A 15687-nucleotide genomic window follows, 5' to 3' on the forward strand; every position below is an offset into this window, starting at 1 on the left:
GAAGATGTGAGAAGGCCCGGACAGTCCCAAACCGGCCCCAGCATGTCGCTGCTGCTGCTGCTGCTTCCTCCTCCTGTTGCTGATTCTTGATCCTCTTCCTTCTTCCCCCCCTCCCTCTCCTCTTCTGCTTTGAAAGGGGGGAAGAGGGGAGGCCCGGCCTGGCTGGAGGGCTGCCCGTCAACAGTAGCCGTGGTAGTGGGGCGCAGGCAGGGTGCCTGAGGCAGGCCGCATGACCTGGCTCCTCTCTCTGTCCCGAGCTTCGATTCTCTCCGGGACCTCCTCCTCTTCTTTTTTTCCCCTTCAATTGTTTTGTTTTTGCGCCCCCGGCGCGCGACCCGTGCGTGCGCGGTGCCGTGCACGCGCCGGGTACGCGCACGGCGTCGGCTGTTGGGAGCTCCTCCTGGAAACGGCCAGGACGGCAGGCGACGCCACCGACTGACTCTCCCCTCAGGAACACATGGCGGAAAATTAAAAATAAAACTCCCCAGCCGAACAAGGTTTGTTTATCAAAGCATATAATGAAACGGGTTTAAAATAACAAGCGATTAAACTATAAAACGGATATAAACAGCAGCACTGACAGACATTGCCTTCCCTTCCTCACACTCCTGTCCCCTCCCCCCTCCTCTTTTGCTGCCACCAACGGCTGCCGATTACCTACCGCGTCGATTTGGAACGTTGTGCCGGAAGTCCCACCTTCTCCCACCCCCTGCCCCTCGCGCCGCCGAATGTACCACTTCGATTGGACCAGGCGGACGCCCGTCTCCGTTTGCGTGAGAGGGATCGAACGCCGACGTCATGACATCAGAGGAGGGGGCGGCGAGGCTGCACGCGCATGCGTCTGGCAGGTTGCACGAGTGCAGTCTGGGAGTTGGAGTATTGCACTTAGCTCGCCTTTCACTTTCCCAACGCATAATGGCAGAGACTGTGATGATGTTACAAGTGTCAGTGCAGTGAGTCACTTTAAGCAAGGAGTTTTTTTCACTTACTCATTTGACTCATTTTTGTTTGAAATAAGGCACTGGGAAAACTTTGTTTTCTTCTGATTTGTCCCTTCATTCCCATTGAGTTAGTCAGTTTTAACCTTTGAAAGGTTTTGCATCAGTACGTACTGATTCATCACATTGGTTTATCATCACTTTTATTAATCACAAGATGACTATAGCAACCTGCTCCCTCTGATCTTAAGCTCCAGGCTTAATTCCACTCTTATAAAGTACTATTATTCTGATATCCAGTGGCTGTGTTCAGCTGGAACCCTGTCAATATGGACAAAATCTCTGTTGAAATTAACAAATGTAATTTGAAAATGAGTCATTACTGAATTCAGTGAGATCAAATCAGCAGTTAAGAAAGTTAACTACGTAAGTTGACACAAATGCCTGTGGCTGCTTCCGGTAAGTTATTAGAAGGACACAAAGAGGCCTCAAAGGGACTCGGATTGAATGACCAGGAGCTTTGCAGTTGGTATATAATATGGGTAAGTACAAATGTATCTAACATCATGTACAAGTGGGTGTGTGCCTAAGGTTTGTTGCACTTTGTGGGTTACTTGGATAGTGTTTTTTCAGTTTGTTCATTTTTTTTCTGTAACGATAATTGTTTGTGTTCTCAATCAGACTTGTGTATTATTATTGCTTGAAAATGGAATGGTCAGGGTGTATGCAGTTTGTGGCCTGTGACGCAGGACACTGTTGGTGGTGGAAATCCCATCTTGGAGAAAAAAAAGTTCTTCAAATCAGTGTGCTTGCCAGCTGACTTCTTTCTTTGTTGGGGACTGAGTAACATTATCCTCTGTAATACGAGCTGAGGGACACTCTAGTGAACCATTGCTGAATTAGTGTGGCTCTTGCAGCCATGTCAGCTTGGTGATTGCTATGAACCTATGATGGCCTTATCAATCTTTGTCCAAAGCCTGGGCATCAGGCACCACTGATATAAGAACATAAGAAGTAGGCAATTCTACTCCCTAGGCCTTCTCTGTTATTCGGTACAATTATGGCTGATTACATCTGCGTCTCAATTCCATTTTCTTGCCTGTGCTGTATAACCTTTCAACCCGTCACTAATCAAAAATCTGTATTTCCTCTTTAAATTTACTCAATTTTCTGACATTCACCACACTCTGAAGTAGTGAATTTCACAGCTAAATTCCTTAGCTGGTTATATTCTCTCAGCACCTGTGAAGTACCTGCTTGATCCTCTTGTTCCTCCTATCTATCCTCCTCTCTATCCTCCTCCAAGGAAGACTAATGTTCCAGATCCTTCTCTTTATCCAACTCCAGCTTCTTTGTAAAACAGGTTGCAGAGCACACAACAAATGACTACAATACAAGGCACTCTGGCTCGTTTTCACGGAAGGCCCCACCTGAGCAGTCAAGGCAACAGGAGTGCTTCTTTAAGATGCCAATGGCCTGTTCAATGCAGGTAAATGTTAAGAGCTGGCTCTGTGACTCTGTTATCTTTCTACATGCCTGGTTATGGATGGGCGCCAGGAGCCTCCTCCAATGATGATAAACAGAGCTGCCAGAAAACATCCAGAACCTCTTGGTGTTCACCTGAAGATGTGCGACTCTCGCAGGATGACTGAGTCATGACAGCTACCTTTCAACCGAGCAAGTTGGTACAGAGCAGCTGGATATTCAGTGAGTGGAGGTCTTTTCTTTTCATGGATCTGGTTGGCTAGTCCGTGCCTTCATGGCTCACTGGGGACATTCAATGACTGGAGGAAGTCCTTAAGTAGTGGAAAATCCGATGCCTTTTCTGTCTGCCCTGGCCCTTTGTTTCAAACAGATGGGGTACCCTACCCATTGCAGTGCAACATTAATGACTAGTCAGTTAACGTGAGGAGCTGCCAGTTGCGAGATCCCATCCAAGTGCAGAGCTCTTTTCTGGAGAGATCTAAATGCTTAAAATTTTGTTGTTGCATTGACTTTGATGGTTTAGGGTTGGGGACTGCCGTAGGGACTGCAAGGTTTCAGTTAATTGTGGTCTAGAATATATACGACCTGGACTAACTACTTAGAAGCAGCCTCCTATGGCCTGGTGCTTTGTTATTCGCATATAACTGTTCCTGGGCAGTGTGCACAATGCCTGGAGTGAGACCTTCTTCCCCTTTCAAGCCTTCATTGTGGTCATCCAACCCCTGCCTGACCAGGAGGATGTGTGTGCTGAAGCTCCTCCTCACTAACCTTCCAATGTCAGAACAATCTGCTAGAATCTAGCCCCCTCAGCTGGCGCCCATTCATTTGCCACGATTACAACTGCTGTCCATTTGATGCCAACAGCCTCACCACCCTCTCAGGAGTTCTATGAGCTCAGTGTTCAAATACAAACCACTCAACTTCAGAACAGCAATTCTGTGCCTCAGGTTGAACAGTCAGTCATTATTCTCCACTTCTTCAATGTGTAGACCATTCATGCACTTGACTCCCACTGTAATTACAATTGCTGCACTCTTGACAGGTCCAAGACACTGCAGGTTCCCCAAATTGAGTAAAAATGTGAAACGGCTCTTCTGAGACCTGTACATGGCCTCAACAACCAATTAATTTGAGACATGCTGGTTTCTCACCTGTCTGCCCCAAGATCTCTCCAGTCTTTCCCATCTCCCTTCAGAATTGCATCACGTTCAGGAGGAATTGGGATCTAGTGACAGCTTCTGGAAACATGATTTTCAATACATGCCAGCAACTGAAAATCCAACCACGCACTTCCTGATGTGAACAGATTGTGCCCCTTTTAACCTAAGGAAGGATAACCCCAGATCGCTACTTTTATTTTGAACTGTTTTTTACTACATTTATTTCACAAAAAGATACATAGCCAAACAATGAATGTGGAATTAAATTCAGTGGTTGTCTGGAGGGGGACTGTGTAATGTCATACATGACAGGTGTCAAGGAAGTTTTAAAAAGGACTCTGAAAAGGGCAAAATGGTCTGCTAACTGAAATGTAATCTGTGAGTTATCTCAGACTGTGAATATGATGAGAAAAAAGAAAGCAGTGTGGGCAAGAGACAAGCTTGTGTTTTCCCCTTTAAATATACAAGAACAGGGGTTAAAAGCCAGTTTCAACCCTAACCTGCATATATTAGTGGATTCGTTTGTCGAAAAAGTCACAGCTTTTAGAACAGCCATTGAATATCTCTGTACTGTAAGTGAAAAGTAAAATATGCTTTCTCGCTATGAGTGCTGCCAGACAGCCACCATCGAAAAAAAACAGGGCAAAAGAATTTCAGCTGACCTGCAAAGCCAAACATCTCAAAGTCAATCTCTCACCCATCAAGATCCATGCTACCAATATCAATTAATGTAATGGGCCCAATATTCTATCATCTAATCTTCATGGATCTCGGACACTGGTCCATTTATTTTTTTAAAATGTATCTTTTTTAGGACTCATTTAATTTCTAATCTGTGTTATTATTTCTTCTTCCATTTGGTACTTAATAAACTCACACTCTTGTGAACTCATGAAAGCCTGGTTAAATTGGCTCGTTTTAAAAGATGAATTAATTTTGGTCTGGGAGAAAGGCTTACATAAGGGCAGGGATCCTTTTGAAAGCAACCTTGCTGTGACCAAGCAAGGAAAGCCAGTTCCTCCCTCCTCACCCAGGAACTCAACAATTTGAGGTTTATAATTTGGCGAATGTCGATCAGAACAAATTCCAGAATGTATCCATGATTTGAACCCACAGACAAAACAAAAGAATTAAGACTGAGTAAATTTTCCTTTTGAAACCAAAAGTAAAAGGTTTCTTTGCAGTTTGCACTGCTCCAGTGTCGAAATGTTTGTATTTAATGCCAGCAGATATGTAGGAGAATTAAGGGAAGTTACTTCTAAAGTTCTGTTGCTTGAACAGTTAAACAATTTTAAGAGGCTTGAACAGTTAAACAATTTTAAGAGGCTGTTAAGATTAGAATTTCATCTAAAAGCCAGAAAGCCCAAAATTTTGAACAGGAGGGATTTACGGATGGAAATTGATGGTAATGAAATATATAGAGTAACAATAGAGACATTGAAAATAGAGTAGTAGACAGTAGAAATTCCATAAAAAGAAATGGAAAGGGCAAGAGAAAGGGGTAGAGGAAAGGGAAGAAAGAGGAAAATGAGGAAGAGAGGAAAGATGAAGAGAAGAGAGAGAATTTCAAGAAAAATGGCAGGAATCAGAGTTTGAACTTCGACATCTCAAGTTGAGGGTCAGGAATCCTATTGAGTCTTTTGAAGACACCACCAGCTTTCACTTAAGAATAGAGGCAACTTGGTTTGTTCATTTAATTCTTAGGTTTGATGAAGCAGAGCTAGAAGCCTTCTATATGTTTTTTGAGTAGGTAGCACAGCAGTTAAAGTGGCCAGTCCTTACTACTCCAGAGTAAGTTTTCAGGGAAAGCGAACGAGATTTATTCTTTTGCCTGAGGGAAAGGCACTGGTTATGAAGCAGTTAAAAACAGCTAAATTGAGGGTAAACCAGTTAGTGTTGGAGGTGTACTATCATAAATTCCATACCGTCAGGAAACAACCAGCCCAGACTTTGAATTTTAAAGGTTTAGGCAGATCGTTTATGACCAGTGGATATGGGCACTTAAAACAAAAGCCATTTATGAAATCCTCCATAAAATAATTCTCTTCAGGTGGTCCAGTTGACCAGCTAACTCTACTTTTGGGAAAAGTGCACTTCCCATGGGAGAGTACAGTAAGTGCTAAGGTGCTAATGAATGGAATTGAAGGAGGGCAAATGCCCATTCCCTGTTACTGGATGCATCTGAAGTGTGACTTTGTGCTGGCATCAGTGACCTTGGGAGTTGTCCTCGATATCCCTGTGGAATAAAGTTGACCTGCTTCTCAGCAATGACCTGGCAGAATCAAAGGGAATCGCATCTCCAAGAAACCCATTGAGATCAGGGAGACTGAACAGCTTCAGGAGAAAATGCCTGGCATTTTCTATAACTGTGTTCACTTGGCTATGGCCACACAAGCCCAGCCAGGCTGTTCTGTCACCTTCTGGTCTGGTTATCTGAAACCTTTATTGGAAGTCTAGAAGACACTATGAAGGCAATAAATAGATCTTCCTTGGTAGCAGCCCATCAAACTGACCCACTGTTAAAAACACTAGCTCAGACAGCTGACACGGAAGCTGAGGCAGAAACAGTCCCATGAATGCTGCTATATCAGAAATGAGATGCTGATGAGGAAATAGAGAAATTCCCTCACAGACCTGGAAATGAGAAGTGAACAGTGATCCACAGGTAATGGTGCCACTGAGGTACAATGAAGAATATGCAAGGAGGCAATGGTCAAGTGGTATCATCACTAGACTATTAATCCAGAAACTCAGCTAATGTTCTGGGGACCTGGGTTCAAACCCTGCCATGGCAGATGGTGGAATTTGAATTCAATTAACTATCTGGCATTAAAAGTCTAATGATGACCATGAAACCATTGTTGATTGATGGAAAAACCCAACTGGGTCACTAGTGTTCTTTAAGGAAGGAAACTGCTGTCCTTACTTGGTCTGGTCTACATATGACTCCAGACCAGCAATGTGGTTGACTCTTAACTGCCCTCTGGGCCAGAGATGCCCACATCCCCATGAGTGAATTTTAAAAAAAGTATTGTGGCAAACTCCTAAGGTCCAAGTGGCTGGGCAAGTTCATACATACAAAACACAAGCCTGCATCAGCCAATATTTTTACTGGTCACAGCTCCATGGGGATGCAGTGAGATTTTGCAGAACCTATCACACCAGCAGATTGTGGAAAACTCCAAGCTGCAATAAGACCTGTACTTATGATTCCCCTGCTGGCTTTGGGAGAACCATTCAGCAAGGTGATAGCAGACTATGCTAGGCCCTTCCCAAAACAAAAGGAGGTTTTCAGCATGTACATACTATTTTAGGCCTGGCACCAGTTTCCCAGTGGCTGCTCTCCTGAGATCAATATCTGCCAAACAGTGGTGAGGGAATTGACCTAATTCTTCACCCAATATGGTCTGCTGTCGAGATCCAGTCAGATCAGGGTGTAAATTTCATGTCCGAAGTATTCAGGAAGCAATGGGTAATCTGGGCATAATCCAATAGAACCTTCAGCATATCACGTACAGTGACAGGGGGCACTTGAATGGTTCCACCAGTCCCTCAACACTGGCCATCCCAGCTAGCTGCCCAAGCACTCCAGTGATGGAAAGACTAGATTTTCTTCTGTTCGCCACCAGGGACTTACCCACTGGTTATGCGCCATTTGAATTAGTTTACAGGCACCAAGGGCAATGGCGTCTGAAGCAAATCCAAAGGAAAGGTTTTAGAACAGTTGGAGGAAGTCTCCGTTGTAGGCAGAGTTCCGAGTGTGACTCTCACAAGCCTGTGAAGTGGCCTTAGAACACACCAGCTAACCAGTACAGAAATACTAGTAAACTTCAAATTCTCGTTCACCCACCTAGGTGCAGAACAGATAGCAGACCTCAACAAAAACAGAAGTTGCTGCAAAAGCTTAGCATGTCTGGCAGCATCTGTGAAGAAAAAGCAGAGTTAATGTTTCAGGTCTGGTTCTGAGGAAGGGTCACCAGACCCGAAACATTAACTCTGATTTTTCTTCACAGGTGCTGTCAGGCAGACAAACATGCCAGGGCCCTTTCAACCAGCAGGCTGTATATTAGTGCTCCTTCTGATACCATGAAAACCCTTAAAAGCCCTATTTAATGGCACAGATTAATCAAAAAGCTTGTGGAAATTAATGATCTAACTGGGACTGCGAGCTGTGTCACTGTCAGCATGACCTGCACCTCAATTAAGAAGGGGACAAGCTGTAATGATTTGTCCTATTGCCACTGACCTGGAGGAAAAGGATGGCAGCGGGGCTGAATTGGATAGAGATGTGGATGAGATTCCCATGGATCCCGTATTATCCGGCTAACCAGTACAGAAATACTAGTAAACTTCAAATTCTCGTTCACCCACCTCGGTGCAGAACAGATAGCAGACCTTAACAAGGCTGCTCATTGCACTCAAGGGCTCATGCAGAGACAAGCCAGCTGCACCACCCTAGCTCTTCATGACATAGATGTGATAGTATGTAAAGCAACATCCCGATTAGCTAGGTCCAGCTGACCCTGATTTGGGAGGAGTTTAGTCATATCCTGGAGCACCTGATAAAGCCCAGTAATGGTAGCTGGAATTTGTGCTGATGACCAAGCCAGTTGGCTCCACAAGGCTGTGCATTGACTATTGAAATGTTAATATAATGACCTAAGCAAACGTTTGCTCAGTAACCCAGCTGGAAAATTACATAGATAGGGTATGTAAAAGCATCCAAATTACAAATAGAGTTTTACTCACCGAATACTGGCTGATGCCCTTGACTGCCTGTGCAAAGGAAATCTCCACCTTCATAATTCAATTCGGGTGATACCAGTGCTAATGAACTAACCATATTTCAAAAGCTGATAAATCTGATGGTGGCCAGCTTAGCTAATTACATAGTGTACCTAAACAACTTCTTAATGTACAGTGACACCTGTGGATAAAGCTTGAGACAGCTATTAAACACCCCTACATTGCAGGTAAAAAAGAAAAGATGCTCTCTCGCTCGCTGTCTCACTCACTCTCTCTCTCTGTCTCGCGCTCCCTCTCTCTGGACAAAGCTTTTGCTGAACCACAAAATCAAACCTCGTTAAATCAACCACATGCCTATCAACATCAGTGCTACTGGTATTGCCAAGTACAATGGCCACAACCTCCCGTCACCAATTCTTCATAGAATCCTAACACAGGAAGGGTCATCGGATCCGAAACGTTAACTCTGATTTTCTCTTCACAGATGCTGCCAGACCTGCTGAGTTTTTCCAGCAACTTCTGTTTTAGTTGCTGATTTACAACATCCGCAGTTCTTTCGGTTTTTACAGATCCATATATCTTTTTTAATTTCTATCTTTTTCTCAGTTTGCCCCTCATTTCTAATCTGTCTGTATTTTTGTTGTGTTATTATTTCTTCTTAGGTTGGGTAAGGCCTGGCCCGAAGATTTGAGAACTACAAATATTACGCTCTCGTTCAAAAAAAGCTGGACACAAGTCCAGAAATTTCAGACCAGTGATTTTAACTTCAGTGGTGGACAAACTTCCAGGAACAATTATTTGGGTTAGAACTGATGTTCACATGTTAAAATGTGAGTTACTTCAGAAAATTCAGCATGGATTAAGGGAAAATCATTTCTCACGAAGTTGCTGGACATTTTAGAAAAGGTAACTGGGAGGGCTGACGAGGGCAAGGCTGTTGATATGGTGTGCGCAGGCTTCCAAATGGCATTTGAGACAGTCACGCAACAGGCTTTTGAGGAATGTGATAGGTCTTGGAATTGAATAGACAGTGGTAATGTGGATGGACAATTGGCTGAAGGATAAAATATTGAGTCATGGTTAATGAGTTGGTTTCAGGCTGGAGTAATGTTTGTAGTGAAGATTCCACAGGGGTTGGTATTGGGACCCTTGCTTTCCCTGACATAGATAAATGATCCATTTCTTGCCATGAAGCCACCAGTTTCAAAGTATGTGGATGCACAAAATTTGGAGGAATTGTTAACTGTGAGGGGGATAGTGTAGAACTTCAAAAAGACATTGATAAGCTGGTATAGTGGGTGGACAGGTGGCACATGAAATTCAATGTAGAAAGGTTTGAGGTCATACACTTTGGGACAAAGAACGTGGAGAGACAATATGAGATAAAGGAGTACTATTCTAACGGTGCACAGGAACAAAAAGACCTGAGTGTATTTATACTTAAGTCATGAAAGGTGGCAGGACAGGTAGAAAGAGCAGTTAATAAAGCATACTGTATTATATGCTTCATTAATAGGGGCATAGAGTACAGGAGCAGGGAGGTTAAGCTGTATATGACATTTGTTATACTTCAACTAGAGTATTTGTACAGTTCTAGGTGCCACACTTTTGGTATAAAGGTTGTGAATGCATTGGAGAGAGAGCAGAAGAGCTTAATGATGGGAAAAGGCAGGAGTTTCGCATTACGTCAAAATGCTCAGAGAGCTGGCCCTGACATGATAAGCCAAACAGCCTTCTTCTGCAGAATAACAGTTCTCTGATTCTCTGAGTCATTGTTGGACTGCAACAGGGGCCACTTTGGACTGGGTTGAGTTGGGGGGATCGGGGTCACAGCATGTCAGTTGGAGGGGTGGTACTGTAGGTGGAGATTCAGTGGTGAGGGAGGCTGGGTCATTTCAATTGTTACCCGCAAGTTAGAGTAGGTTAGTAACCCTCTGATGTCTCCTGGGTAATTGTTAGCTTAAATGAGTCAATACCCTCTGAAATCTCTGACTTTAATGGACTTTTTCAGAGGGTTCCAGACGCGCGGGAATTACGTATCATGAAATTGAATTTTCCAAGCAATTCCAATAGAGTGTTGGGCACTCTGCATTGTACTGACATGCAACTCTAGTCAACGCTGCTCCAAGGACTCTGTGGCCATAGAATATCTGGGCCATTCCTTTATTTAAGAAGCATCTCACTGTGCCTTTATCCAGCCACAAGGCTGAAAAAGAGCAAGATTGTGTGGCATTGCATCACTTCCTGGGATGATATATACTCTCTCACAGGCATATGACGCAGTCATACTTAGCACCTTTTACCACAAGAAGAAGGGATCACCCATTTAGGACTGAGATGAGAAAAAACCTTTCCATTTAAAAGGCTATGCTTCTTTAGAATTCTCCATCTTAGAGAGTTAAGGATGCTCAGTTATTGAGCATGTATTGTAGACAGTTTGGTCAGTTTTTGGGAATGAAAGGAATCTAGGAGAGAACATGAGATAGTATGATTGGCGAACTTGACGTAAATGATCTCAATAAATGCGGAGGGCAGACTCAACGAACCAAATGGTCTGACTACTCCTACTTCTCAATTTCTTGTATTCGGAAAAGGTTAATGGCATACTCAGGAGGTACTTGAAGAGGAATAGTAGTTTAGGGGCCCAGTCAATAATTGCAAATGACTAGAACAACACAGATCCTTCGCTCCTCAGTGCTGCCCCTATCCAACTGCAGTTGCTATTGTGCCAACATAGTTTCCAGTCTCCCCGAACACTACTGCAAAGGTTATTGGCAGGGAAAACAAACACAGGATTTAGGCGCAGGAGTGGGCAGTTCGCTCTTCAAGCCTCCTCTGCTATTCAGTAAGATCAGGACTGAGCTGGTTGCAGTCTCAACTCCATTGTGTTAGTTCTAGACAGGAACTCAAGGTGGAGGTAAACTTACATTAAACAGAGGAAACAATGTCTGGATTGACAGCAGCATTTAGAGAAGACAATTAACAGTTATAGTAAGATAGGAGAGGGATCGTGTTTGGTTGCAGCATCTTGCAGTGGAAAGGGGTACATTGATGGCAGCAAAAAGAAGAAATGAAAGGTAATGAAGAAAGCCATAGAGTGATGGATGGGCATTGAAACAAATTGGATGGCAACGAAGGAGAGTGAATGGTCCAGGATGGTGCACCCTCAGTGAAACTGCAGCCTTGCAAACCTTGTCCCCACATCTGATATTTGAAAATTAAAATTTTGAATTAATATGAAAATTCTGTATTTATAATTTCATTTTACATGACAAAGAATATTAAAATACTGATTGCACATTCTCATTGTTTAACACGTTTCACAGGATATGTACTATAAGAAGTGCAGATTATAATGTGGCTCACATGAACCAATGCTTGTAGAATTACAGTTCAATGACATGAAGATGAACATCTGAGATAAACCTGATGTTATTCTGGCCTCAGTAGTTAGGTGTTAATACTCTTAGAATTTGTGCAGCACAGAGCATGTTTTTCTGTAATTTTACCATCATGTATAGTCTGTTAATAAACATTGTTTAAAAGTAACATAGAAGGTCCAGCGTAAATTTGTATGAAGATCTGAAGAACCAATAGTAGAACGTGGTGGCAACCATGATGACATCAGTCTAAGGTGGGTGGTGTCATTGTTAGAGGAACCTGAATACCCCAAAACAAGGTTGAGGAGCCAACAAGAAAAGAAGTCCCAGGCAAACTTCCCACATCCAGCGATTTGAAGTGAGGTAAAATAGTTGAAGACTTACCCAAAATGAAGTCTACTTGAAAGTGACATCACATCCGTATTACGAACCAGTGCAGGGAGATAAATGAGACTTATGGAAAATGCTCTTCGACAGGTACAGAATGTCTCAGGTCTCCGTTTGAAACAGCAACAGCTCCCAGGTCAGTACTTACTTGTGCACAATGGACCTAATGGCCGGCAACATCCTTATCCAGCAATGTGGTAATGAAACATTTGAAGATTTTTAGTCAGATCCAATAGCATTCAATGTTTCTTTCAATCAAAAGAAGAACCCTGTTTTTAAATATGCCCACTTCAAACAGTGGTCCCAGCAAGCAGGGGAATCAACAGACTCCTTTATCAATGATTTATGTAGATTGATCAGTTCATGTGGCTGCCACAGTTTGATGGATGAACTTATTCAAGATAGAATCATGGTTGAATTCTTTGAAGATAGACTTTCTGATTTTTTTTACAGTCTAAAGATGGCTTCCTTGAACAGACCTCAAGCCAAGCCAGACCTCAAGCAAGTCAAGGGTATTGGCAGGGCCACGCTGACAGCTCTCAGTAAGAGGACTGAGAGGCAGAACCCTTGTGGGAGGGTGTCATGAGCACAGGGGACCCCCATAGAAAGATACCTGATACCTCCACTGACCCTCTTAAAATGAGAGACAGAGCAATCTACATGTTGCGTTTTATGAAATCTGTGCCTTCAAACTCGCTAGACAGGGAGCCATGAAATCCTGTCCTCTGTGTTGAAACTATTCCATCAGGAATTATTTGTCAAGTGGAAGTTATATTCATCAGCAAGAATGTGAATGTACCTGGATGATGATTTACTTGGAGGTCACTATTACAGAGAGAGCAGAACACTCAACAACTCTGGAATGATGGATGAATAGCTTGGTTTGACATGTTGCCCAATCTTTGCCAAAGCATTCCAATAGATTTACATGTTATTGGGCAACCAATTGAGATTGCCCAAAGTTCTGTCACTAATTACCCTCCAAACCCATCAGAATGTTCATCACATCTTTGAGGTTGAATTTGAATCAGAAGTGAAAGCATTGTGTTGCTTTTGACACTCTGAACCACTCAACTTATGTAAATGTGAATTATTGGTTGTTAATGATTCCACGCCATTTGAGAAATGAAGTGAATTAGCATAATGCTCAATTTTATACTTCATCCTGTGGAACAGCAAATCATTTGAACGAAATGAATAACTTGAATAATTTTCAACCCAGTAAAATATTCCTGCTTCTAAAACATGCACCAACGATGGTTGAAAACAAAAATTATTGAGGCGAACTTTGGTTACCTTTTCATTGCTGAATTTGTTTTTGAAATGGCATATTGTTGAAACTGTACATCTGTAATTTACTTATTAATCACAGACTAAATTAGTTTGCTAACCTTAAGGTTTAGCCTAGCTGTTGTACATACACTGTACAGGAAAGATCATCCGTAGAAATGACAGCATTCACTTACCCAGCATCACCTGCTCCACGTGTGGCAGAGTCTGTAGATCACACATTGTACTTAGCAGACAACTCACAAAGTATCGAACAGGAGAGGAAGCCAGTCATTCTCAACCCTGAGGGGCTATAAGAAAGTGAAGGTGATATATATATATTTAAGATATCTCTGGCAAGTAAGAAGTTCATAGTTCAGCATATAAGCAAATATATATTCCAGAATCTTTGTAAGTGTGGAAATAAATCTAAACCTAGTTATTATCAAAGTTTGATATTTTTGAATGTTGAAATGTTTTTCAGCACAAGTCCATAAATAATTCTGTCAATATTTTGTTTCATAGCTTTTTTTTCCTTTATGGAGAATCTGAATTTAGGTCAAAAGAATGTCAACAGTCAGAAACACAATGGGGAACATTACTAAGTAGGCTCATGCATGAAGAACTGAGTTAGGAACAAGTCATACAAGGGCGGCATGGCGGCTCAGTGGTTAGCACTGCTACCTCATGGCGCCCGGGACCCGGGTTTGATTCGGTGGCTGTCTGTGTGGAGTTTGCACATTCTCCCCATGTCTGCGTGGGTTTCCTCCGGATGCTCCAAAGATGTGCAGGTTAGGTGGATTGGCTGTGCTAAATTGCCTATGGTGTCTAGGGTGGGAAATGCAGAGATAAGGTATGGGGTGGGTCTGGGTGGGATGGTTTTTGGAGGGTTAGTGTGGACTCAATGGGCTGAATGGCCTGCTTCCGCACTGTAGGGATTCTATAATGCTACGATTTATTGCTGCTTCTTGGACCTCTGCAGTCCTGCTATTATTACATCTGAGTGCTAATAGTAGGGAGTTCCAGGAATTTGATACAACAACAGTTAAGGAACAGCAATGTGGTTCCAAGTCAGAATGGTGCGTGAATGTTTTCAAAAATGAGTTAGATATAGTTCTTACAGCTAATGGGATCCAAGGGTATAGGAGAAAATGGGAACAGAGAAATGAATTGGATTCTCAACCATGATCATATTGAATGTTGGAGCAGGCTCAAAAGGCCAAATGGCCTACTCCTATTGCTTTTTTTTTAATGTTTCTATGTAACATGAGGCAAGCATCATCGAAACTCCACTTCTGGCCTTATGATGAAGCAGCTGAAGATTTTTGGGCTCATCTTACAACAATTCTTCAGGCTCATTAAACCACATTGCTGTGCATCTGGAGTCACATGTAGGCCAGACCAGGTAAGGTTGGCAGTTTCCCTCCCTAAAGGGCGATCGGCAATGGATTCACAATCATCATTAGACTCATAATTCCAGAAATTTATTGAATTCAAATTCCACCATCTGCCATTGCGGGATTTGAACTCATTTCCTCAGAACATTATCTCGGTCTCTGGATTAATAGTCCAGCAAATAATACCACTAGGCCATCGCCTCCCTAAAAGTCATTTGAAACACAAAGCTTTATGAGGTGAAATCTTGTTCGATTTCTTGGTAACAAATTGCCTACTGACAGATTCAAAGACAAATAATGTTCACCTCATCGGCCTTCATCTTCCATTATCAACAGAACCTGTTTTAGGATTGGGGATATTTTATGGTTAGAAATTGTTTTACTATTTATTTAATGCAGAAAGCTTTGCTGTCTCGTGAGATGAAGCATAGAATTTAGAATTGTGTTTCATGTATTCTACTTTCCATGTGGCATGGTTTAATAATCAGTGCAGTAAATTACATTGAGTGGCCGTGTGATGTGTTGTTTCAGAAACATCACAGTTCTTTCACCCCTTAGGTTTAACACAGCCCCAAAAAGAGAGGATGAAAATCTCTTCTTTCAGCTGGGTTTTTGAGTGGGATCAGGTTAGAGGTTTGGTTGACCATTCTCTTTTGACTGAAGTCTGCAGGCAGGATAATCTACCTCCTCGGCAAAGAGACATTAGCCTGCACAGCTCTTCCACACACTTCAGCTGCTAAATGAGAGGACATTTGGGGGTTAGCTCAGTTAGCTCATCAGCTGCTTTGTGATGTCAACAATGAGAGTTCAGCTCATGTACCAACTGAACCCCACCTTTTCAACTTTACCCCTTGTCTGAGGGCTGGTGACCCTCAGGTCAAACTCACTGCCAGTTGTCTCTCTAAAACAAAAGCACATCCAATGA

The 15687-nt window shown here is 42.7% G+C and overlaps 1 long non-coding RNA gene across 1 annotated transcript; it reads left to right on the forward strand.

Moving 5' to 3' along the window:
- Window positions 1–393: 393 nt before the first annotated feature.
- LOC125481499 lies at window positions 394–11878 on the forward strand. The gene is made up of 2 exons (XR_007261361.1): window positions 394–497; window positions 8992–11878. It is a non-coding gene; the product is annotated as an uncharacterized LOC125481499 (long non-coding RNA).
- The last annotated feature ends 3809 nt before the right edge of the window (window positions 11879–15687 follow it).

The sequence above is a fragment of the Rhincodon typus genome, unplaced genomic scaffold (genome assembly GCF_021869965.1).
Source record: "Rhincodon typus isolate 14 unplaced genomic scaffold, sRhiTyp1.1 hic_rhity00002353, whole genome shotgun sequence".
Lineage (NCBI taxonomy): Eukaryota > Metazoa > Chordata > Chondrichthyes > Orectolobiformes > Rhincodontidae > Rhincodon > Rhincodon typus.